Source organism: Anomaloglossus baeobatrachus, chromosome 1, assembly GCF_048569485.1.
Source record: "Anomaloglossus baeobatrachus isolate aAnoBae1 chromosome 1, aAnoBae1.hap1, whole genome shotgun sequence".
Lineage (NCBI taxonomy): Eukaryota > Metazoa > Chordata > Amphibia > Anura > Aromobatidae > Anomaloglossus > Anomaloglossus baeobatrachus.
This window is the reverse complement of record NC_134353.1, coordinates 960,189,741-960,213,590: the sequence shown is the minus strand read 5'-3', so window position 1 is coordinate 960,213,590 and position 23,850 is coordinate 960,189,741. Positions and strand designations below refer to the sequence as shown.

The following is a 23,850-nucleotide window of genomic DNA, read 5'->3' as shown; positions in this document are numbered from 1 at the left end:
GTTTATCGCTCTCTCTCCCTCATGTGTAGTGCGGGGTCTGTCGCTCTCTCTCTCCCTCATGTGTAGTGCGGGGTCTGTCGCTCTCTCTCTCCCTCATGTGTAGTGCGGGGTCTGTCACTCTCTCTCCCTCATGTGTAGTGCGGGGTCTGTCGCTCTCTCTCCCTCATGTGTAGTGCGAGGTCTGTCGCTCTCTCTCCCTCATGTGTAGTGCGGGGTCTGTCACTCTCTCTCCCCCATGTGTAGTGCGGGGTCTGTCGCTCTTTCTCCCCCATGTGTAGTGCAGGGTCTGTCGCTCTCTCTCCCTCATGTGTAGTGCGGGGTCTGTCGCTCTCTCTCCCCCATGTGTATTGCGGGGTCTGTCACTCTCTCTCCCTCATGTGTAGTGCAGGGACTGTCGCTCTCTCTCCCTCATGTGTAGTGCGGGGTTTGTCGCTCTCTCTCCCTCATGTGTAGTGCGGGGTCTGTCGCTCTCTCTCTCCCTCATGTGTAGTGCGGGGTCTGTCGCTCTCTCTCTCCCTCATGTGTAGTGCGGGGTCTGTCACTCTCTCTCCCTCATGTGTAGTGCGGGGTCTGTCGCTCTCTCTCCCTCATGTGTAGTGCGGGGTCTGTCACTCTCTCTCCCTCATGTGTAGTGCGGGGTCTGTCGCTCTCTCTCCTTCATGTGTAGTGCGAGGTCTGTCGCTCTCTCTCCCTCATGTGTAGTGCGGGGTCTGTCTCTCTCTCCCTCATGTGTAGTGCGGGGTCTGTCGCTCTCTCTCCCTCATGTGTAGTGCGGGGTCTGTCACTCTCTCTCCCTCATGTGTAGTGCGGGGTCTGTCGCTCTCTCTCCCTCATGTGTAGTGCGGGGTCTGTCACTCTCTCTCCCTCATGTGTAGTGCAGGGTCTGTCGCTCTCTCTCCCTCATGTGTAGTGCGGGGTCTGTCGCTCTCTCTCCCCCATGTGTATTGCGGGGTCTGTCACTCTCTCTCCCTCATGTGTAGTGCAGGGTCTGTCGCTCTCTCTCCCCCATGTGTAATGCGGGGTCTGTCACTCTCTCTCCCTCATGTGTAGTGCAGGGTCTGTCGCTCTCTCTCCCTCATGTGTAGTGCGGGGTCTGTCGCTCTCTCTCTCCCTCATGTGTAGTGCGGGGTCTGTCACTCTCTCTCCCTCATGTGTAGTGCGGGGTCTGTCACTCTCTCCCTCATGTGTAGTGCGGGGTCTGTCGCACTCTCTCTCCTCCATGTGTAGTGCGGGGTCTGTCTCTCTCTCCCTCATGTGTAGTGCGAGGTCTGTCGCTCTCTCTCCCTCATGTGTAGTGCGGGGTCTGTCGCTCTCTCTCCCCCATGTGTAGTGCGGGGTCTGTCGCTCTCTCCCCCATGTGTAGTGCGGGCTCTGTCGCTCTCTCCCCCATGTGTAGTGCGGGGTCTGTCGCTCTCTCTCTCCCTCATGTGTAGTGCAGGGTCTGTCGCTCTCTCCTCCTCATGTGTAGTGCGGGGTCTGTCGCTCTCTCTCTCCCTCATGTGTAGTGCAGGGTCTGTCGTTCTCTCTCCCTCATGTGTAGTGCAGGGTCTGTCGCTCTCTCTCCCTCATGTGTAGTGCGGGGTCTGTCGCTCTCTCTCCCCCATGTGTATTGCGGGGTCTGTCACTCTCTCTCCCTCATGTGTAGTGCAGGGTCTGTCGCTCTCTCTCCCCCATGTGTAATGCGGGGTCTGTCACTCTCTCTCCCTCATGTGTAGTGCAGGGTCTGTCGCTCTCTCTCCCTCATGTGTAGTGCGGGGTCTGTCGCTCTCTCTCTCCCTCATGTGTAGTGCGGGGTCTGTCACTCTCTCTCCCTCATGTGTAGTGCGGGGTCTGTCACTCTCTCCCTCATGTGTAGTGCGGGGTCTGTCGCACTCTCTCTCCTCCATGTGTAGTGCGGGGTCTGTCTCTCTCTCCCTCATGTGTAGTGCGAGGTCTGTCGCTCTCTCTCCCTCATGTGTAGTGCGGGGTCTGTCGCTCTCTCTCCCCCATGTGTAGTGCGGGGTCTGTCGCTCTCTCCCCCATGTGTAGTGCGGGCTCTGTCGCTCTCTCCCCCATGTGTAGTGCGGGGTCTGTCGCTCTCTCTCTCCCTCATGTGTAGTGCAGGGTCTGTCGCTCTCTCCTCCTCATGTGTAGTGCGGGGTCTGTCGCTCTCTCTCTCCCTCATGTGTAGTGCAGGGTCTGTCGTTCTCTCTCCCTCATGTGTAGTGCAGGGTCTGTCGCTCTCTCTCCCCCATGTGTAGTGCGGGGTCTGTCGCTCTCTCCCTCATGTGTAGTGCGGGGTCTGTCGCTCTCTCTCCCCCATGTGTAGTGCGGGGTCTGTCGCTCTCTCTCCTCCATGTGTAGTGCGGGGACTGTCGCTCTCTCTCCCTCATGTGTAGTGCGGGGTCTGTCGCTCTCTCTCCCTCATGTGTAGTGCGGGGTCTGTCGCTCTCTCTCCCCCATGTGTATTGCGGGGTCTGTCACTCTCTCTCCCTCATGTGTAGTGCAGGGTCTGTCGCTCTCTCTCCCCCATGTGTAGTGCGGGGTCTGTCGCTCTCTCTCCCTCATGTGTAGTGCAGGGTCTGTCGCTCTCTCTCCCTCATGTGTAGTGCAGGGTCTGTCGCTCTCTCTCCCTCATGTGTAGTGCAGGGTCTGTCGCTCTCTCTCCCCCATGTGTATTGCGGGGTCTGTCACTCTCTCTCCCTCATGTGTAGTGCAGGGTCTGTCGCTCTCTCTCCCCCATGTGTAGTGCGGGGTCTGTCGCTCTCTCTCCCTCATGTGTAGTGCGGGGTCTGTCGCTCTCTCTCCCTCATGTGTAGTGCGGGGTCTGTCGCTCTCTCTCCCTCATGTGTAGTGCAGGGTCTGTCACTCTCTCTCCCTCATGTGTAGTGCAGGGTCTGTCGCTCTCTCTCCCTCATGTGTAGTGCGGGGTCTGTCGCTCTCTCTCTCCCTCATGTGTAGTGAGGGGTCTGTCACTCTCTCTCCCTCATGTGTAGTGCGGGGTCTGTCACTCTCTCTCCCTCATGTGTAGTGCGAGGTCTGTCGCTCTCTCTCCCTCATGTGTAGTGCGGGGTCTGTCGCTCTCTCTCCCCCATGTGTAGTGCGGGGTCTGTCGCTCTCTCCCCCATGTGTAGTGCGGGCTCTGTCGCTCTCTCCCCCATGTGTAGTGCGGGGTCTGTCGCTCTCTCTCTCCCTCATGTGTAGTGCAGGGTCTGTCGCTCTCTCCTCCTCATGTGTAGTGCGGGGTCTGTCGCTCTCTCTCTCCCTCATGTGTAGTGCAGGGTCTGTCGTTCTCTCTCCCTCATGTGTAGTGCAGGGTCTGTCGCTCTCTCTCCCCCATGTGTAGTGCGGGGTCTGTCGCTCTCTCCCTCATGTGTAGTGCGGGGTCTGTCGCTCTCTCTCCCCCATGTGTAGTGCGGGGTCTGTCGCTCTCTCTCCCCCATGTGTAGTGCGGGGACTGTCGCTCTCTCTCCCTCATGTGTAGTGCGGGGTCTGTCGCTCTCTCTCCTCCATGTGTAGTGCGGGGTCTGTCGCTCTCTCTCCTCCATGTGTAGTGCGGGGTCTGTCGCTCTCTCCCTCATGTGTAGTGCAGGGTCTGTCGCTCTCTCTCCCCCATGTGTAGTGCGGGGACTGTCGCTCTCTCTCCCTCATGTGTAGTGCGGGGTCTGTCGCTCTCTCTCCTCCATGTGTAGTGCGGGGTCTGTCGCTCTCTCTCCCCCATGTGTAGTGCGGGGTCTGTCGCTCTCTCCCTCATGTGTAGTGCGGGGTCTGTCACTCTCTCTCCCTCATGTGTAGTGCGGGGTCTGTCGCTCTCTCTCCTCCATGTGTAGTGCGGGGTCTGTCGCTCTCTCTCCCCCATGTGTAGTGCGGGGACTGTCGCTCTCTCTCCCTCATGTGTAGTGCGGGGTCTGTCGCTCTCTCTCCTCCATGTGTAGTGCGGGGTCTGTCGCTCTCTCTCCTCCATGTGTAGTGCGGGGTCTGTCGCTCTCTCTCTCCCCCATGTGTAGTGCGGGGTCTGTCGCTCTCTCTCCCTCATGTGTAGTGCGGGGTCTGTCGCTCTCTCTCCCTCATGTGTAGTGCGGGGTCTGTCGCTCTCTCTCCTCCATGTGTACTGCAGGGTCTGTCGCTCTCTCTCCCTCATGTGTAGTGCGGGGTCTGTCGCTCTCTCTCCTCCATGTGTAGTGCGGGGTCTGTCGCTCTCTCCCCCATGTGTAGTGCGGGGTCTGTCGCTCTCTCCCCCATGTGTAGTGCGGGGTCTGTCGCTCTCTCTCCTCCATGTGTAGTGCGGGGTCTGTCGCTCTCTCTCCCCCATGTGTAGTGCGGGGTCTGTCGCTCTCTCTCCCCCATGTGTAGTGCGGGGTCTGTCGCTCTCTCTCCCCCATGTGTAGTGCGGGGTCTGTCGCTCTCTCTCCCTCATGTGTAGTGCGGGGTCTGTCGCTCTCTCTCCCTCATGTGTAGTGCGGGGTCTGTCGCTCTCTCTCCCTCATGTGTAGTGCGGGGTCTGTCACTCTCTCTCCCTCATGTGTAGTGCGGGGTCTGTCACTCTCTCTCCCTCATGTGTAGTGCGGGGTCTGTCGCTCTCTCTCCCTCATGTGTAGTGCGGGGTCTGTCGCTCTCTCTCCCTCATGTGTAGTTCGGGGTCTGTCGCTCTCTCTCTCCCTCATGTGTAGTGTGGGGTCTGTCGCTCTCTCTCTCCCCCATGTGTAGTGCGAGGTCTGTCGCTCTCTCTCCCCCATTTGTAGTGCGGGGTCTGTCGCTCTCTCTCCTCCATGTGTAGTGTGAGGTCTGTCGCTCTCTCTCCCCCATGTGTAGTGCGAGGTCTGTCGCCCTCTCTGTCCCTCATGTGTAGTGCGGGGTCTGTCGCTCTCTTTCCCCCATGTGTAGTGCGCGGTCTGTCGCTCTCTCTCCCCCATGTGTAGTGCGGGGTCTGTCGCTCTCTCTCCCCCATGTGTAGTGCGGGGTCTGTCGCTCTCTCTCTCCCCCATGTGTAGTGCGGGGTCTGTCGCTCTCTCTCTCCCCCATGTGTAGTGCGGGGTCTGTCGCTCTCTCTCTCCCTCATGTGTAGTGCGGGGTCTGTCGCTCTCTCTCTCCCCCATGTGTAGTGCGGGGTCTGTCGCTTTCTCTCCCCCATGTGTAGTGCGGGGTCTGTCGCTCTCTCTCTCCCCCATGTGTAGTGCGGGGTCTGTCGCTCTCTCTCCATGTGTAGTGCGGGGTCTGTCGCTCTCTCTCCAGGTGTAGTGCGGGGTCTGTCGCTCTCTCTCTCCCCCATGTGTAGTGCGAGGTCTGTCGCTCTCTCTCCCCCATTTGTAGTGCGGGGTCTGTCGCTCTCTCTCCTCCATGTGTAGTGTGAGGTCTGTCGCTCTCTCTCCCCCATGTGTAGTGCGAGGTCTGTCGCCCTCTCTGTCCCTCATGTGTAGTGCGGGGTCTGTCGCTCTCTTTCCCCCATGTGTAGTGCGAGGTCTGTCGCCCTCTCTGTCCCTCATGTGTAGTGCGGGGTCTGTCGCTCTCTCTCTCCCATGTGTAGTGCGGGGTCTGTCGCTCTCTCTCCCCCATGTGTAGTGCGGGGTCTGTCGCTCTCTCTCCCCCATGTGTAGTGCGGGGTCTGTCGCTCTCTCTCCCTCATGTGTAGTGCGGGGTCTGTCGCTCTCTCTCCCTCATGTGTAGTGCGGGGTCTGTCGCTCTCTCTCTCCCCCATGTGTAGTGCGGGGTCTGTCGCTCTCTCTCCCTCATGTGTAGTGTGGGGTCTGTCGCTCTCTCTCCCTCATGTGTAGTGCGGGGTCTGTCGCTCTCTCTCCCTCATGTGTAGTGCGGGGTCTGTCGCTCTCTCTACCTCATGTGTAGTGTGGGGTCTGTCGCTCTCTATCCCCCATGTGTAGTGCGGGGTCTGTCGCTCTCTCTCCTCCATGTGTAGTGCGGGGTCTGTCGCTCTCTCTCCCTCATGTGTAGTGTGGGGTCTGTCGCTCTCTCTCCCTCATGTGTAGTGTGGCGTCTGTCGCTCTCTCCCTCATGTGTAGTGCGGGGTCTGTCGCTCTCTCTCTCTCCCTCATGTGTAGTGCGGGGTCTGTCGCTCTCTCTCCCTCATGTGTAGTGCGGGGTCTGTCGCTCTCTCTCCTCCATGTGTAGTGCGGGGTCTGTCGCTCTCTCTCCCTCATGAGTAGTGTGGGGTCTGTCGATATCTCTCCCTCATGTGTAGTGCGGGGTCTGTCGCTCTCTCTCTCCCTCATGTGTAGTGTGGGGTCTGTCGCTCTCTCTCCCCCATGTGTAGTGCGGGGTCTGTCGCTCTCTCTCCTCCATGTATAGTGCGAGGTCTGTCGCTCTCTCTCCTCCATGTGTAGTGCGAGGTCTGTCGCTCTCTCTCCCCCATGTGTAGTGCGAGGTCTGTCGCCCTCTCTGTCCCTCATGTGTAGTGCGGGGTCTGTCGCTCTCTCTCTCCCATATGTAGTGCGGGGTCTGTCGCTCTCTCCCATGTGTAGTGCGGGGTCTGTCGCTCTCTCTCCCCCATTTGTAGTGCGGGGTCTGTCGCCCTCTCTCCCTCATCTGTAGTGCGGGGTCTGTCGCTCTCTCTCCCTCATGTGTAGTGCGGGGTCTGTCGCTCTCTCTCCCTCATGTGTAGTGCGGGGTCTGTCGCTCTCTCTCCCTCATGTGTAGTGTGGGGTCTGTCGCTCTCTCTCCCTCATGTGTAGTGCGGGGTCTGTCGCTCTCTCTCCCTCATGTGTAGTGCGGAGTCTGTCGCTCTCTCTCTCCCTCATGTGTAGTGCGGGGTCTGTCGCTCTCTCTCTCCCTCATGTGTAGTGCAGGGTCTGTCGCTCTCTCTCCCTCATGTGTAGTGCGGGGTCTGTCGCTCTCTCTCCCTCATGTGTAGTGCGGGGTCTGTCGCTCTCTCTCTCCCTCATGTGTAGTGCGGGGTCTGTCGCTCTCCCTCCCTCATGAGTAGTGTGGGGTCTGTCGATATCTCTCCCTCATGTGTAGTGCGGGGTCTGTCGCTCTCTCTCCCTCATGTGTAGTGCGGGGTCTGTCGCTCTCTCTCTCCCTCATGTGTAGTGCGGGGTCTGTCGCTCTCTCTCCCTCATGTGTAGTGCGGGGTCTGTCGCTCTCTCTCCCTCATGTGCAGTGCGGGGTCTGTCGCTCAACCTCCCCCATGTGTAGTGCGAGGTCTGTCGCTCTCTCTCCCCCATGTGTAGTGCGGGGTCTGTCGCTCTCTCTCCTCCATGTGTAGTGAGAGGTCTGTCGCTCTCTCTCCCCCATATGTAGTGCGGGGTCTGTCGCTCTCTCTCCCCCATGTGTAGTGCGGGGTCTGTCGCTCTCTCTCCTCCATGTGTAGTGAGAGGTCTGTCGCTCTCTCTCCCCCATGTGTAGTGCAGGGTCTGTCGCTCTCTCTCCCTCATGTGTAGTGCAGGGTCTGTCGCTCTCTCTCCCTCATGTGTAGTGCGGGGTCTGTCGCTCTCTCTCCCTCATGTGTAGTGCGGGGTCTGTCGCTCTCTCTCCCTCATGTGTAGTGTGGGGTCTGTCGCTCTCTCTCTCCCTCATTGTAGTGCGGGGTCTGTTGCTCTCTATCCCCCATGTGTAGTGTGGCGTCTGTCGCTCTCTCCCTCATGTGTAGTGCGGGGTCTGTTGCTCTCTCTCTCCCTCATGTGTAGTGCGGGGTCTGTCGCTCTCTCTCCCTCATGTGTAGTGCGGGGTCTGTCGCTCTCTCTCCTCGATGTGTAGTGCGGGGTCTGTCGCTCTCTCTCCCTCATGAGTAGTGTGGGGTCTGTCGATATTTCTCCCTCATGTGTAGTGCGGGGTCTGTCGCTCTCTCTCTCCCTCATGTGTAGTGTGGGGTCTGTCGCTCTCTCTCCCCCATGTGTAGTGCGGGGTCTGTCGCTCTCTCTCCCCCATGTGTAGTGCGGGGTCTGTCGCTCTCTCTCCTCCATGTGTAGTGCGGGGTCTGTCGCTCTCTCTCCCCCATGTGTAGTGTGGGGTCTGTCGCTCTCTCTCCCCCATGTGTAGTGTGGGGTCTGTCGCTCTCTCTCCCCCATGTGTAGTGCGAGGTCTGTCGCTCTCTCTCCTCCATGTGTAGTGCGAGGTCTGTCGCTCTCTCTCCCCCATGTGTAGTGCGAGGTCTGTCGCCCTCTCTGTCCCTCATGTGTAGTGCGGGGTCTGTCGCTCTCTCTCTCCCATATGTAGTGCGGGGTCTGTCGCTCTCTCCCATGTGTAGTGCGGGGTCTGTCGCTCTCTCTCCCCCATTTGTAGTGCGGGGTCTGTCGCTCTCTCTCCCTCATGTGTAGTGCGGGGTCTGTCGCTCTCTCTCCCTCATGTGTAGTGCGGGGTCTGTCGCTCTCTCTCCCTCATGTGTAGTGCGGGGTCTGTCGCTCTCTCTCCCTCATGTGTAGTGTGGGGTCTGTCGCTCTCTCTCCCTCATGTGTAGTGCGGGGTCTGTCGCTCTCTCTCCCTCATGTGTAGTGCGGGGTCTGTCGCTCTCTCTCCCTCATGTGTAGTGTGGGGTCTGTCGCTCTCTCTCCCCCATGTGTAGTGCGGGGTCTGTCGCCCTCTCTGTCCCTCATGTTTAGTGCGGGGTCTGTCGCTCTCTCTCCCTCATGTGTAATGCGGGGTCTGTCGCTCTCTCCTTTATGTGTAGTGAGGGGTCTGTCGCTCTCTCCTTTATGTGTAGTGCGGGGTCTGTCGCTCTCTCTCCCTCATGTGTAGTGCGGAGTCTGTCGCTCTCTCTCTCCCTCATGTGTAGTGCGGGGTCTGTCGCTCTCTCTCTCCCTCATGTGTAGTGCGGGGTCTGTCGCTCTCTCTCCCTCATGTGTAGTGCGGGGTCTGTCGCTCTCTCTCTCCCTCATGTGTAGTGCGGGGTCTGTCGCTCTCTCTCCCTCATGTGTAGTGCGGGGTCTGTCGCTCTCTCTCTCCCTCATGTGTAGTGCGGGGTCTGTCGCTCTCTCTCCCTCATGAGTAGTGTGGGGTCTGTCGATATCTCTCCCTCATGTGTAGTGCGGGGTCTGTCGCTCTCTCTCCCTCATGTGTAGTGCGGGGTCTGTCGCTCTCTCTCTCCCTCATGTGTAGTGCGGGGTCTGTCGCTCTCTCTCTCCCTCATGTGTAGTGCGGGGTCTGTCGCTCTCTCTCCCTCATGTGTACTGCGGGGTCTGTCGCTCTCTCTCCCTCATGTGCAGTGCGGGGTCTGTCGCTCAACCTCCCCCATGTGTAGTGCGAGGTCTGTCGCTCTCTCTCCCCCATGTGTAGTGCGAGGTCTGTCGCTCTCTCTCCCCCATGTGTAGTGCGGGGTCTGTCGCTCTCTCTCCTCCATGTGTAGTGAGAGGTCTGTCGCTCTCTCTCCCCCATATGTAGTGCGGGGTCTGTCGCTCTCTCTCCCCCATGTGTAGTGCGGGGTCTGTCGCTCTCTCTCCTCCATGTGTAGTGAGAGGTCTGTCGCTCTCTCTCCCCCATGTGTAGTGCAGGGTCTGTCGCTCTCTCTCCCTCATGTGTAGTGCGGGGTCTGTTGCTCTCTATCCCCCATGTGTAGTGTGGTGTCTGTCGCTCTCTCCCTCATGTGTAGTGCGGGGTCTGTTGCTCTCTCTCTCCCTCATGTGTAGTGCGGGGTCTGTCGCTCTCTCTCCCTCATGTGTAGTGCGGGGTCTGTTGCTCTCTCTCTCCCTCATGTGTAGTGCGGGGTCTGTCGCTCTCTCCCTCATGTGTAGTGTGGGGTCTGTCGATATCTCTCCCTCATGTGTAGTGCGGGGTCTGTCGCTCTCTCTCTCCCTCATGTGTAGTGCGGGGTCTGTTGCTCTCTCTCTCCCTCATGTGTAGTGCGGGGTCTGTCGCTCTCTCCCTCATGTGTAGTGTGGGGTCTGTCGATATCTCTCCCTCATGTGTAGTGCAGGGTCTGTCGCTCTCTCTCTCCCTCATGTGTAGTGCAGGGTCTGTCGCTCTCTCTCCCTCATTGTAGTGCGGGGTCTGTCGCTCTCTATCCCCCATGTGTAGTGTGGCGTCTGTCGCTCTCTCCCTCATGTGTAGTGCGGGGTCTGTCGCTCTCTCTCTCCCTCACGAGTAGTGTGGGGTCTGTCGATATCTCTCCCTCATGTGTAGTGCGGGGTCTGTCGCTCGCTCTCTCTCTCTCTCATGTGTAGTGCGGGGTCTGTCGCTCTCTCCCCCATGTGTAGTGCGGGGTCTGTCGCTCTCTCTCCCTCATGTGCAGTGCGGGGTCTGTCGCTCTCCCTCCAACATGTGTAGTGCGGGGTCTGACGCTCTCTCTCCCCCATGTGTAGTGCGAGGTCTGTCGCTCTCTCTCCCCCATGTGTAGTGCGGGGTCTGTCGCTCTCTCTCTCCCCCATGTGTAGTGCAGGGTCTGTCTCTCTCCTCCATGTGTAGTGCGGGGTCTGTCGCTCCCTCTCCTCCATGTGTAGTGTGGGGTCTGTCATTCTCTCTCCCCCATGTGTAGTGCGGGGTCTGTCGCTCTCTCTCTCCCTCATGTGTAGTGCGGGGTCTGTCGCTCTCTCTCCCACATGTGTAGTGCGGGGTCTGTCGCTCTCTCTCCCTCATGTGTAGTGCGGGGTCTGTCGCTCTCTCTCTCCCCCATGTGTAGTGCGGGGTCTGTCGCTCTCTCTCTCCCCCATGTGTAGTGCAGGGTCTGTCTCTCTCTCTCCTCCATGTGTAGTGCAGGGTCTGTCGCTCCCTCTCCTCCATGTGTAGTGCGGGGTCTGTCGCTCTCTCTCTCCCCCATGTGTAGTGCGGGGTCTGTCGCTCTCTCTCTCCCCCATGTGTAGTGCAGGGTCTGTCTCTCTCTCTCCTCCATGTGTAGTGCGGGGTCTGTCGCTCTCTCTCTCCCCCATGTGTAGTGTGGGGTCTGTCGCTCTCTCTCCCTCATGTGTAGTGCGGGGTCTGTCGCTCTCTCTCCCCCATGTGTAGTGCGGGGTCTGTTGCTCTCTTTCCCCCATGTGTAGTGCGAGGTCTGTCGCCCTCTCTGTCCCTCATGTGTAGTGCGGGGTCTGTCGCTCTCTCTCTCCCATGTGTAGTGCGGGGTCTGTCGCTCTCTCTCCCCCATGTGTAGTGCGGGGTCTGTCGCTCTCTCTCCCCCATGTGTAGTGCGGGGTCTGTCGCCCTCTCTCCCTCATCTGTAGTGCTGGGTCTGTCGCTCTCTCTCCCTCATGTGTAGTGCGGGGTCTGTCGCTCTCTCTCCCTCATGTGTAGTGCGGGGTCTGTCGCTCTCTCTCTCCCCCATGTGTAGTGCGGGGTCTGTCGCTCTCTCTCCCTCATGTGTAGTGTGGGGTCTGTCGCTCTCTCTCCCTCATGTGTAGTGCGGGGTCTGTCGCTCTCTCTCCCTCATGTGTAGTGCGGGGTCTGTCGCTCTCTCTCCCTCATGTGTAGTGTGGGGTCTGTCGCTCTCTATCCCCCATGTGTAGTGTGGCGTCTGTCGCTCTCTCCCTCATGTGTAGTGCGGGGTCTGTCGCTCTCTCTCTCCCTCATGTGTAGTGCGGGGTCTGTCGCTCTCTCTCCCTCATGTGTAGTGCGGGGTCTGTCGCTCTCTCTCCTCCATGTGTAGTGCGGGGTCTGTCGCTCTCTCTCCCTCATGAGTAGTGTGGGGTCTGTCGATATCTCTCCCTCATGTGTAGTGCGGGGTCTGTCGCTCTCTCTCTCCCTCATGTGTAGTGTGGGGTCTGTCGCTCTCTCTCCCCCATGTGTAGTGCGGGGTCTGTCGCTCTCTCTCCTCCATGTGTAGTGCGAGGTCTGTCGCTCTCTCTCCTCCATGTATAGTGCGAGGTCTGTCGCTCTCTCTCCTCCATGTGTAGTGCGAGGTCTGTCGCTCTCTCTCCCCCATCTGTAGTGCGAGGTCTGTCGCCCTCTCTGTCCCTCATGTGTAGTGCGGGGTCTGTCGCTCTCTCTCTCCCATATGTAGTGCGGGGTCTGTCGCTCTCTCCCATGTGTAGTGCGGGGTCTGTCGCTCTCTCTCCCCCATTTGTAGTGCGGGGTCTGTCGCCCTCTCTCCCTCATCTGTAGTGCGGGGTCTGTCGCTCTCTCTCCCTCATGTGTAGTGCGGGGTCTGTCGCTCTCTCTCCCTCATGTGTAGTGCGGGGTCTGTCGCTCTCTCTCCCTCATGTGTAGTGTGGGGTCTGTCGCTCTCTCTCCCTCATGTGTAGTGCGGGGTCTGTCGCTCTCTCTCCCTCATGTGTAGTGCGGGGTCTGTCGCTCTCTCTCCCTCATGTGTAGTGTGGGGTCTGTCGCTCTCTCTCCCCCATGTGTAGTGCGGGGTCTGTCGCTCTCTCTCCCTCATGTGTAGTGTGGGGTCTGTCGCTCTCTCTCCCCCATGTGTAGTGCGGGGTCTGTCGCTCTCTCTCCCTCATGTGTAGTGCGGGGTCTGTCTCTCTCTCCCCCATGTGTAGTGTGGGGTCTGTCGCTCTCTCTCCTCCATGTGTAGTGCGGGGTCTGTCGCTCTCTCTCCCTCATGTGTAGTGCGGGATCTGTCGCTCTCTCCCTCATTTGTAGTGCGGGATCTGTCGCTCTCTCCCTCATGTGTAGTGCAGGGTCTGTCGCTCTCTCTCCCTCATGTGTAGTGCGGGGTCTGTCGTTCTCTCCCTCATGTGTAGTGCAGGGTCTGTCGCTCTCTCTCCCTCATGTGTAGTGCGGGATCTGTCGCTCTCTCCCTCATGTGTAGTGCAGGGTCTGTCGCGCTCTCTCCCTCATGTGTAGTGCGGGGTCTGTCGCTCTCTCTCTCCCTCATGTGTAGTGCGGGGTCTGTCGCTCTCTCTCCCTCATGTGTAGTGCGGGGTCTGTCGCTCTCTATCTCCCTCATGTGTAGTGCGGGATCTGTCGCTCTCTCCCTCATGTGTAGTGCAGGGTCTGTCGCTCTCTCTTCCTCATGTGTAGTGCGGGGTCTGTCGCTCTCTCTCCCCCATGTGTAGTGCGGGGTCTGTCGCTCTCTCTTCCCCATGTGTAGTGCGGGGTCTGTCGCTCTCTCTCCCCCATGTGTAGTGCGGGGTCAGTCGCTCTCTCTCCCCCATGTGTAGTGCGGGGTCTGTCTCTCTCTCTCCTCCATGTGTAGTGCGGGGTCTGTCTCTCTCTCCCCCATGTGTAGTGCGGGGTCAGTCGCTCTCTCTCCCCCATGTGTAGTGCGGGGTCTGTCTCTCTCTCCTCCATGTGTAGTGCAGGGTCTGTCGCTCTCTCTCCCTCATGTGTAGTGCGGGGTCTGTCGCTCTCTCTCCCCCATGTGTAGTGCGGGGTCTGTCGCTCTCTCTCCCCCATGTGTAGTGCGGGGTCTGTCGCTCTCTCTCCCCCATGTGTAGTGCGGGGTCAGTCGCTCTCTCTCCCCCATGTGTAGTGCGGGGTCTGTCGCTCTCTCTCCCCCATGTGTAGTGCGGGGTCTGTCGCTCTCTCCCCCTCATGTGTAGTGCGGGGTCTGTCGCTCTCTCTCCCTCATGTGTAGTGCGGGGTCTGTCGCTCTCTCTCCCTCATGTGTAGTGCGGGGTCTGTCTCTCTCTCCCTCATGTGTAGTGCGGGGTCTGTCGCTCTCTCTCCCTCATGTGTAGTGCAGGGTCTGTCGCTCTCTCTCCCTCATGTGTAGTGCGGGGTCTGTCGCTCTCTCTCCCTCATGTGTAGTGCGGGGTCTGTCGCTCTCTTTCCCCCATGTGTAATGCGGGGTCTGTCGCTCTCTCTCCCCCATGTGTAGTGCGGGGTCTGTCGCTCTCTCTCCCTCATGTGTAGTGCGGGGTCTGTCGCTCTCTCTCCCTCATGTGTAGTGCGGAGTCTGTCGCTCTCTCTCCCTCATGTGTAGTGCGGGGTCTGTCGCTCTCTCCCCCATGTATAGTGCGGGGTCTGTCGCTCTCTCTCCCTCATGTGTAGTGCGGGGTCTGTCGCTCTCTCTCCCTCATGTGTAGTGCGGGGTCTGTCGCTCTCTCTCCCCCATGTGTAATGCGGGGTCTGTCGCTCTCTCTCCCCCATGTGTAGTGCGGGGTCTGTCGCTCTCTCTCCCTCATGTGTAGTGCGGGGTCTGTCGCTCTCTCTCCCTCATGTGTAGTGCGGAGTCTGTCGCTCTCTCTCCCTCATGTGTAGTGCGGGGTCTGTCGCTCTCTCTCCCTCATGTGTAGTGCGGGGTCTGTCGCTCTCTCTCCCTCATGTGTAGTGCGGAGTCTGTCGCTCTCTCTCCCTCATGTGTAGTGCGGGGTCTGTCGCTCTCTCCCCTATGTATAGTGCGGGGTCTGTCGCTCTCTCTCCCTCATGTATAGTGCGGGGTCTGTCGCTCTCTCTCCCTCATGTGTAGTGCGGGGTCTGTCGCTCTCTCTCCCCCATGTGTAGTGCGGGGTCTGTCATTCTCTCTCTCTCATGTGTAGTGCAGGGTCTGTCGCTCTCTCTCCCCCATGTGTAGTGCGGGGTCTCTCTCTCTCTCTCCTCCATGTGTAGTGCGGGGTCTGTCGCTCTCTCTCCCTCATGTGTAGTGCGGGGTCTGTCGCTCTCTCTCCCTCATGTGTAGTGCAGGGTCTGTCGCTCTCTCTCTCCCTCATTTGTAGTGCGGGGTCTGTCTCTCTCTCTCTCTCCCTCATGTGTAGTGCGGGGTCTGTCACTCTCTCTCCCTCATGTGTAGTGCGGGATCTGTCGCTCTCTCCCTCATGTGTAGTGCAGGGTCTGTCGCTCTCTCTCTCCCTCATTTGTAGTGCGGGGTCTGTCTCTCTCTCTCTCTCCCTCATGTGTAGTGCAGGGTCTGTCGCTCTCTCTCTCCCTCATTTGTAGTGCGGGGTCTGTCTCTCTCTCTCTCTCCTCCATGTGTAGTGCGTGGTCTGTCACTCTCTCTCCCTCATGTGTAGTGCGGGATCTGTCGCTCTCTCCCTCATGTGTAGTGCGGGGTCTGTCGCTCTCTCTCCTCCATGTGTAGTGCGTGGTCTGTCGCTCTCTCTCCCTCATGTGTAGTGCGGGATCTGTCGCTCTCTCCCTCATGTGGAGTGCGGGGTCTGTCGCTCTCTCTCCCTCATGTGGAGTGCGGGGTCTGTCGCTCTCTCTCCCTCATATGTAGTGCGGGGTCTGTCTCTCTCTCTCCCTCATGTGTAGTGCGGGGTCTGTCGCTCTCTCTCCTCCATGTGTAGTGCGGGGTCTGTCTCTCTCTCTCCCCCATGTGTAGTGCGGGGTCTGTCGCTCTCTCTCCCTCATATGTAGTGCGGGGTCTGTCTCTCTCTCTCCCTCATGTGTAGTGCGGGGTCTGTCGCTCTCTCTCCCTCATATGTAGTGCGGGGTCTGTCTCTCTCTCTCCCTCATGTGGAGTGCGGGGTCTGTCGCTCTCTCCCTCATGTGTAGTGCGAGGTCTGTCGCTCTCTCTCTTCCATGTGTAGTGCGGGGTCTGTCGCTCTCTCTCCCCCATGTGTAGTGCGGGGTCTGTCGCTCTCTCTCCCTCATGTGTAGTGCGGGGTCTGTCGCTCTCTCTCCCTCATGTGTAGTGCGGGGTCTGTCGCTCTCTCTCCCCCATGTGTAGTGCAGGGTCTGTCGCTCTCTCTCCCTCATATGTAGTGCGGGGTCTGTCTCTCTCTCTCCCTCATGTGTAGTGCGGGGTCTGTCGCTCTCTCTCCTCCATGTGTAGTGCGTGGTCTGTCACTCTCTCTCCCTCATGTGTAGTGCGGGATCTGTCGCTCTCTCCCTCATGTGTAGTGCAGGGTCTGTCGCTCTCTCTCCTCCATTTGTAGTGCGTGGTCTGTCGCTCTCTCTCCCTCATGTGTAGTGCGGGATCTGTCGCTCTCTCCCTCATGTGTAGTGCGGGGTCTGTCGCTCTCTCTCCCTCATGTGGAGTGCAGGATTTGTCGCTCTCTCCCTCATGTGTAGTGCGGGATCTGTCGCTCTCTCCCTCATGTGTAGTGCGGGGTCTGTCGCTCTCTCTCTTCCATGTGTAGTGCGGGGTTTGTCACTCTCTCTCCTCCATGTATAGTGTGTGGTCTGTCGCTCTCTCCCTCATGTGTAGTGCGGGATCTGTCGCTCTCTCCCTCATGTGTAGTGCGGGATCTTTCGCTCTCTCCCTCATGTGTAGTGCGGGGTCTGTCGCCCTCTCTGTCCCTCATGTTTAGTGCGGGGTCTGTCGCTCTCTCTCCCTCATGTGTAGTGCGGGGGTCTGTCGCTCTCTCCTTTATGTGTAGTGCGGGGTCTGTCGCTCTCTCTCCCTCATGTGTAGTGCGGAGTCTGTCGCTCTCTCTCTCCCTCATGTGTAGTGCGGGGTCTGTCGCTCTCTCTCTCCCTCATGTGTAGTGCAGGGTCTGTCGCTCTCTCTCCCTCATGTGTAGTGCGGGGTCTGTCGCTCTCTCTCCCTCATGTGTAGTGCGGGGTCTGTCGCTCTCTCTCTCCCTCATGTGTAGTGCGGGGTCTGTCGCTCTCTCTCCCTCATGAGTAGTGCGGGGTCTGTCGCTCTCTCTCCCTCATGTGTAGTGCGGGGTCTGTCGCTCTCTCTCTCCCTCATGTGTAGTGCGGGGTCTGTCGCTCTCTCTCTCCCTCATGTGTAGTGCGGGGTCTGTCGCTCTCTCTCCCTCATGTGTAGTGCGGGGTCTGTCGCTCTCTCTCTCCCTCATGTGTAGTGCGGGGTCTGTCGCTCTCTCTCCCTCATGAGTAGTGCGGGGTCTGTCGCTCTCTCTCCCTCATGTGTAGTGCGGGGTCTGTCGCTCAACCTCCCCCATGTGTAGTGCGGGGTCTGTCGCTCTCTCTCCCTCATGTGTAGTGCGGGGTCTGTCGCTCTCTCTCCCTCATGAGTAGTGCGGGGTCTGTCGCTCTCTCTCCCTCATGTGCAGTGCGGGGTCTGTCGCTCAACCTCCCCCATGTGTAGTGCGAGGTCTGTCGCTCTCTCTCCCCCATGTGTAGTGCGGGGTCTGTCGCTCTCTCTCCTCCACGTGTAGTGAGAGGTCTGTCGCTCTCTCTCCCCCATATGTAGTGCGGGGTCTGTTGCTCTCTCTCCCCCATGTGTAGTGCGGGGTCTGTCGCTCTCTCTCCTCCATGTGTAGTGAGAGGTCTGTCGCTCTCTCTCCCCCATGTGTAGTGCAGGGTCTGTCGCTCTCTCTCCCTCATGTGTAGTGCAGGGTCTGTCGCTCTCTCTCCCTCATGTGTAGTGCGGGGTCTGTCGCTCTCTCTCCCTCATGTGTAGTGCGGGGTCTGTCGCTCTCTCTCCCTCATGTGTAGTGTGGGGTCTGTCGCTCTCTCTCTCCCTCATTGTAGTGCGGGGTCTGTTGCTCTCTATCCCCCATGTGTAGTGTGGCGTCTGTCGCTCTCTCCCTCATGTGTAGTGCGGGGTCTGTTGCTCTCTCTCTCCCTCATGTGTAGTGCGGGGTCTGTCGCTCTCTCTCCCTCATGTGTAGTGCGGGGTCTGTCGCTCTCTCTCCTCCATGTGTAGTGCGGGGTCTGTCGCTCTCTCTCCCTCATGAGTAGTGTGGGGTCTGTCGATATTTCTCCCTCATGTGTAGTGCGGGGTCTGTCGCTCTCTCTCTCCCTCATGTGTAGTGTGGGGTCTGTCGCTCTCTCTCCCCCATGTGTAGTGCGGGGTCTGTCGCTCTCTCTCCTCCATGTATAGTGCGAGGTCTGTCGCTCTCTCTCCTCCATGTGTAGTGCGAGGTCTGTCGCTCTCTCTCCCCCATGTGTAGTGCGAGGTCTGTCGCCCTCTCTGTCCCTCATGTGTAGTGCGGGGTCTGTCGCTCTCTCTCTCCCATATGTAGTGCGGGGTCTGTCGCTCTCTCCCATGTGTAGTGCGGGGTCTGTCGCTCTCTCTCCCCCATTTGTAGTGCGGGGTCTGTCGCTCTCTCTCCCTCATGTGTAGTGCGGGGTCTGTCGCTCTCTCTCCCTCATGTGTAGTGCGGGGTCTGTCGCTCTCTCTCCCTCATGTGTAGTGCGGGGTCTGTCGCTCTCTCTCCCTCATGTGTAGTGCGGGGTCTGTCGCTCTCTCTCCCTCATGTGTAGTGCGGGGTCTGTCGCTCTCTCTCCCTCATGTGTAGTGCGGGGTCTGTCGCTCTCTCTCCCTCATGTGTAGTGCGGGGTCTGTCGCTCTCTCTCCCTCATGTGTAGTGTGGGGTCTGTCGCTCTCTCTCCCCCATGTGTAGTGCGGGGTCTGTCGCCCTCTCTGTCCCTCATGTTTAGTGCGGGGTCTGTCGCTCTCTCTCCCTCATGTGTAATGCGGGGGTCTGTCGCTCTCTCCTTTATGTGTAGTGCGGGGTCTGTCGCTCTCTCTCCCTCATGTGTAGTGCGGAGTCTGTCGCTCTCTCTCTCCCTCATGTGTAGTGCGGGGTCTGTCGCTCTCTCTCTCCCTCATGTGTAGTGCGGGGTCTGTCGCTCTCTCTCCCTCATGTGTAGTGCGGGGTCTGTCGCTCTCTCTCTCCCTCATGTGTAGTGCGGGGTCTGTCGCTCTCTCTCTCCCTCATGTGTAGTGCGGGGTCTGTCGCTCTCTCTCCCTCATGTGTAGTGCGGGGTCTGTCGCTCTCTCTCTCCCTCATGTGTAGTGCGGGGTCTGTCGCTCTCTCTCCCTCATGAGTAGTGTGGGGTCTGTCGATATCTCTCCCTCATGTGTAGTGCGGGGTCTGTCGCTCTCTCTCCCTCATGTGTAGTGCGGGGTCTGTCGCTCTCTCTCTCCCTCATGTGTAGTGCGGGGTCTGTCGCTCTCTCTCCCTCATGTGTACTGCGGGGTCTGTCGCTCTCTCTCCCTCATGTGCAGTGCGGGGTCTGTCGCTCAACCTCCCCCATGTGTAGTGCGGGGTCTGTCGCTCTCTCTCCCCCATGTGTAGTGCGAGGTCTGTCGCTCTCTCTCCCCCATGTGTAGTGCGGGGTCTGTCGCTCTCTCTCCTCCATGTGTAGTGAGAGGTCTGTCGCTCTCTCTCCCCCATATGTAGTGCGGGGTCTGTCGCTCTCTCTCCCCCATGTGTAGTGCGGGGTCTGTCGCTCTCTCTCCTCCATGTGTAGTGAGAGGTCTGTCGCTCTCTCTCCCCCATGTGTAGTGCAGGGTCTGTCGCTCTCTCTCCCTCATGTGTAGTGCGGGGTCTGTTGCTCTCTATCCCCCATGTGTAGTGTGGTGTCTGTCGCTCTCTCCCTCATGTGTAGTGCGGGGTCTGTTGCTCTCTCTCTCCCTCATGTGTAGTGCGGGGTCTGTCGCTCTCTCTCCCTCATGTGTAGTGCGGGGTCTGTTGCTCTCTCTCTCCCTCATGTGTAGTGCGGGGTCTGTCGCTCTCTCCCTCATGTGTAGTGCGGGGTCTGTCGCTCTCTCTCTCCCTCATGTGTAGTGCAGGGTCTGTCGCTCTCTCTCTCCCTCATGTGTAGTGCAGGGTCTGTCGCTCTCTCTCCCTCATTGTAGTGCGGGGTCTGTCGCTCTCTATCCCCCATGTGTAGTGTGGCGTCTGTCGCTCTCTCCCTCATGTGTAGTGCGGGGTCTGTCGCTCTCTCTCTCCCTCATGAGTAGTGTGGGGTCTGTCGATATCTCTCCCTCATATGTAGTGCGGGGTCTGTCGCTCGCTCTCTCTCTCTCTCATGTGTAGTGCGGGGTCTGTCGCTCTCTCCCCCATGTGTAGTGCGGGGTCTGTCGCTCTCTCTCCCTCATGTGCAGTGCGGGGTCTGTCGCTCTCCCTCCAACATGTGTAGTGCGGGGTCTGTCGCTCTCTCTCCCCCATGTGTAGTGCGAGGTCTGTCGCTCTCTCTCCCCCATGTGTAGTGCGGGGTCTGTCGCTCTCTCTCTCCCCCATGTGTAGTGCAGGGTCTGTCTCTCTCCTCCATGTGTAGTGCGGGGTCTGTCGCTCTCTCTCTCCCCCATGTGTAGTGCAGGGTCTGTCTCTCTCCCTCATGTGTAGTGTGGGGTCTGTCGCTCCCTCTCCTCCATGTGTAGTGTGGGGTCTGTCACTCTCTCTCCCCCATGTGTAGTGCGGGGTCTGTCGCTCTCTCTCTCCCTCATGTGTAGTGCGGGGTCTGTCGCTCTTTCTCCCACATGTGTAGTGCGGGGTCTGTCGCTCTCTCTCCCTCATGTGTAGTGCGGGGTCTGTCGCTCTCTCTCTCCCCCATGTGTAGTGTGGGGTCTGTCGCTCTCTCTCTCCCCCATGTGTAGTGCAGGGTCTGTCTCTCTCTCTCCTCCATGTGTAGTGCAGGGTCTGTCGCTCCCTCTCCTCCATGTGTAGTGCGGGGTCTGTCGCTCTCTCTCTCCCCCATGTGTAGTGCGGGGTCTGTCGCTCTCTCTCTCCCCCATGTGTAGTGCAGGGTCTGTCTCTCTCTCTCCTCCATGTGTAGTGCGGGGTCTGTCGCTCTCTCTCTCCCCCATGTGTAGTGTGGGGTCTGTCGCTCTCTCTCCCTCATGTGTAGTGCGGGGTCTGTCGCTCTCTCTCCCCCATGTGTAGTGCGGGGTCTGTCGCTCTCTCTCCCCCATGTGTAGTGCGAGGTCTGTCGCCCTCTCTGTCCCTCATGTTTAGTGCGGGGTCTGTCGCTCTCTCTCCCTCATGTTTAGTGCGGGGTCTGTCGCTCTCTCTCCCTCATGTGTAGTGCGGGGGTCTGTCGCTCTCTCCTTTATGTGTAGTGCGGGGTCTGTCGCTCTCTCTCCCTCATGTGTAGTGCGGGGTCTGTCGCTCTCTCTCTCCCTCATGTGTAGTGCGGGGTCTGTCGCTCTCTCTCTCCCTCATGTGTAGTGCGGGGTCTGTCGCTCTCTCTCTCCCTCATGTGTAGTGCGGGGTCTGTCGCTCTCTCTCCCTCATGTGTAGTGCGGGGTCCGTCGCTCTCTCCCCCATGTGTAGTGCGGGGTCTGTCGCTCTCTCTCCCTCATGTGTAGTGCGGGGTCTGTCGCTCTCTCTCCCTCATGTGTAGTGCGGGGTCTGTCGCTCTCTCCCTCATGTGTAGTTCGGGGTCTGTCGCTCTCTCCCTCATGTGTAGTTCGGGGTCTGTCGCTCTCTCTCTCCCTCATGTGTAGTGTGGGGTCTGTCGCTCTCTCTCTCCCCCATGTGTAGTGCGGGGTCTGTCGCTCTCTCTCCTCCATGTGTAGTGCGGGGTCTGTCGCTCTCTCTATCCCTCATGTGTAGTGTGCGGTCTGTCGCTCTCTCTCCCCCATGTGTAGTGCGGGGTCTGTCGCTCTCTCTCCCCCATGTGTAGTGCGGGGTCTGTCGCTCTCTCTTCCTCATGTGTAGTGCGGGGTCTGTCGCTCTCTCTCTCCCCCATGTGTAGTGCGGGGTCTGTCGCTCTCTCTCTCCCCCATGTGTAGTGCGAGGTCTGTCGCTCTCTCTCCCCCATGTGTAGTGCGAGGTCTGTCGCCCTCTCTGTCCCTCATGTGTAGTGCGGGGTCTGTCGCTCTCTTTCCCCCATGTGTAGTGCGAGGTCTGTCGCCCTCTCTGTCCCTCATGTGTAGTGCGGGGTCTGTCGCTCTCTCTCTCCCATGTGTAGTGCGGGGTCTGTCGCTCTCTCCCATGTGTAGTGCGGGGTCTGTCGCTCTCTCTCCCCAATGTGTAGTGCGGGGTCTGTCGCTCTCTCTCTCCCCCATGTGTAGTGCGGGGTCTGTCGCTCTCTCTCCCCCATGTGTAGTGCGGGGTCTGTCGCCCTCTCTCCCTCATGTGTAGTGCGGGGTCTGTCGCTCTCTCTCCCTCATGTGTAGTGCGGGGTCTGTCGCTCTCCCTCCCCCATGTGTAGTGCGGGGTCTGTCGCTCTCTCTCTCCCCCATGTGTAGTGCGGGGTCTGTCGCTCTCCCTCCCCCATGTGTAGTGCGGGGTCTGTCGCTCTCTCTCTCCCCCATGTGTAGTGCAGGGTCTTTCGCTCTCTCTCTCCCCCCATATGTAGTGCGGGGTCTGTCGCTCTCTCCCCCATGTGTAGTGCGGGGTCTGTCGCCCTCTCTCCCTCATGTGTAGTGCGGGGTCTATCGCTCCCTCTCCTCCATGTGTAGTGCGGGGTCTATCGCTCTCTCTCTCCCTCATGTGTAGTGCGGGGTCTGTCGCTCTCTCTCCCTCATGTGTAATGCGGGGTCTGTCGCTCTCTCTCCCTCATGTGTAATGCGGGGTCTGTCGCTCTCTCTCCCTCATGTGTAGTGCGGGGTCTGTCGCTCTCTCTCCCTCATGTGTAGTGCGGGGTCTGTCGCTCTCTCTCCCTCATGTGTAGTGCGGGGTCTGTCGCTCTCTCTCCCACATGTGTAGTGCGGGGTCTGTCGCTCTCTCTCCCCCATGTGTAGTGCGGGGTCTGTCGCTCTCTCTCCCCCATGTGTAGTGCGGGGTCTGTCTCTCTCTCTCCTCCATGTGTAGTGCGGGGTCTGTTGCTCTCTCTCCCTCATGTGTAGTGTGGGATCTGTCGCTCTCTCTCCTCCATGTGTAGTGCGGGGTCTGTCGCTCTCTCTCCTCCATGTGTAGTGCGGGGTCTGTCGCTCTCTCTCTCCCCCATGTGTAGTGCGGGGTCTGTCGCTCTCTCTCCCTCATGTGTAGTGCGGGGTCTGTCGCTCTCTCTCCCTCATGTGTAGTGCGGGGTCTGTCGCTCTCTCTCCTCCATGTGTACTGCAGGGTCTGTCGCTCTCTCTCCCTCATGTGTAGTGCGGGGTCTGTCGCTCTCTCTCCTCCATGTGTAGTGCGGGGTCTGTCGCTCTCTCTCCTCCATGTGTAGTGCGGGGTCTGTCGCTCTCTCTCCCCCATGTGTAGTGCGGGGTCTGTCGCTCTCTCTCCCCCATGTGTAGTGCAGGGTCTGTCTCTCTCTCTCCTCCATGTGTAGTGCGGGGTCTGTCGCTCTCTCTCTCCCATGTGTAGTGCGGGGTCTGTCGCTCTCTCCCATGTGTAGTGCGGGGTCTGTCGCTCTCTCTCCCCAATGTGTAGTGCGGGGTCTGTCGCTCTCTCTCTCCCCCATGTGTAGTGCGGGGTCTGTCGCTCTCTCTCCCCCATGTGTAGTGCGGGGTCTGTCGCCCTCTCTCCCCCATGTGTAGTGTGGGGTCTGTCGCTCTCTCTCCCTCATGTGTAGTGCGGGGTCTGTCGCTCTCTCTCCCCCATGTGTAGTGCGGGGTCTGTCGCTCTCTCTCCCCCATGTGTAGTGCGAGGTCTGTCGCCCTCTCTGTCCCTCATGTTTAGTGCGGGGTCTGTCGCTCTCTCTCCCTCATGTTTAGTGCGGGGTCTGTCGCTCTCTCTCCCTCATGTGTAGTGCGGGGGTCTGTCGCTCTCTCCTTTATGTGTAGTGCGGGGTCTGTCGCTCTCTCTCCCTCATGTGTAGTGCGGGGTCTGTCGCTCTCTCTCTCCCTCATGTGTAGTGCGGGGTCTGTCGCTCTCTCTCTCCCTCATGTGTAGTGCGGGGTCTGTCGCTCTCTCTCTCCCTCATGTGTAGTGCGGGGTCTGTCGCTCTCTCTCCCTCATGTGTAGTGCGGGGTCTGTCGCTCTCTCCCCCATGTGTAGTGCGGGGTCTGTCGCTCTCTCTCCCTCATGTGTAGTGCGGGGTCTGTCGCTCTCTCTCCCTCATGTGTAGTGCGGGGTCTGTCGCTCTCTCCCTCATGTGTAGTTCGGGGTCTGTCGCTCTCTCCCTCATGTGTAGTTCGGGGTCTGTCGCTCTCTCTCTCCCTCATGTGTAGTGTGGGGTCTGTCGCTCTCTCTCTCCCCCATGTGTAGTGCGGGGTCTGTCGCTCTCTCTCCTCCATGTGTAGTGCGGGGTCTGTCGCTCTCTCTATCCCTCATGTGTAGTGTGCGGTCTGTCGCTCTCTCTCCCCCATGTGTAGTGCGGGGTCTGTCGCTCTCTCTCCCCCATGTGTAGTGCGGGGTCTGTCGCTCTCTCTTCCTCATGTGTAGTGCGGGGTCTGTCGCTCTCTCTCTCCCCCATGTGTAGTGCGGGGTCTGTCGCTCTCTCTCTCCCCCATGTGTAGTGCGAGGTCTGTCGCTCTCTCTCCCCCATGTGTAGTGCGAGGTCTGTCGCCCTCTCTGTCCCTCATGTGTAGTGCGGGGTCTGTCGCTCTCTTTCCCCCATGTGTAGTGCGAGGTCTGTCGC

The 23,850-nt window shown here is 59.2% G+C and overlaps 1 protein-coding gene across 4 annotated transcripts in view; it reads right to left on the bottom strand.

The window, feature by feature from the left end:
- The window catches only part of LOC142257736 (uncharacterized), a 65,825-nt gene that overhangs the window by 26,857 nt on the left and 15,118 nt on the right, over positions 1 to 23,850 (bottom strand). The window lies entirely within an intron of this gene.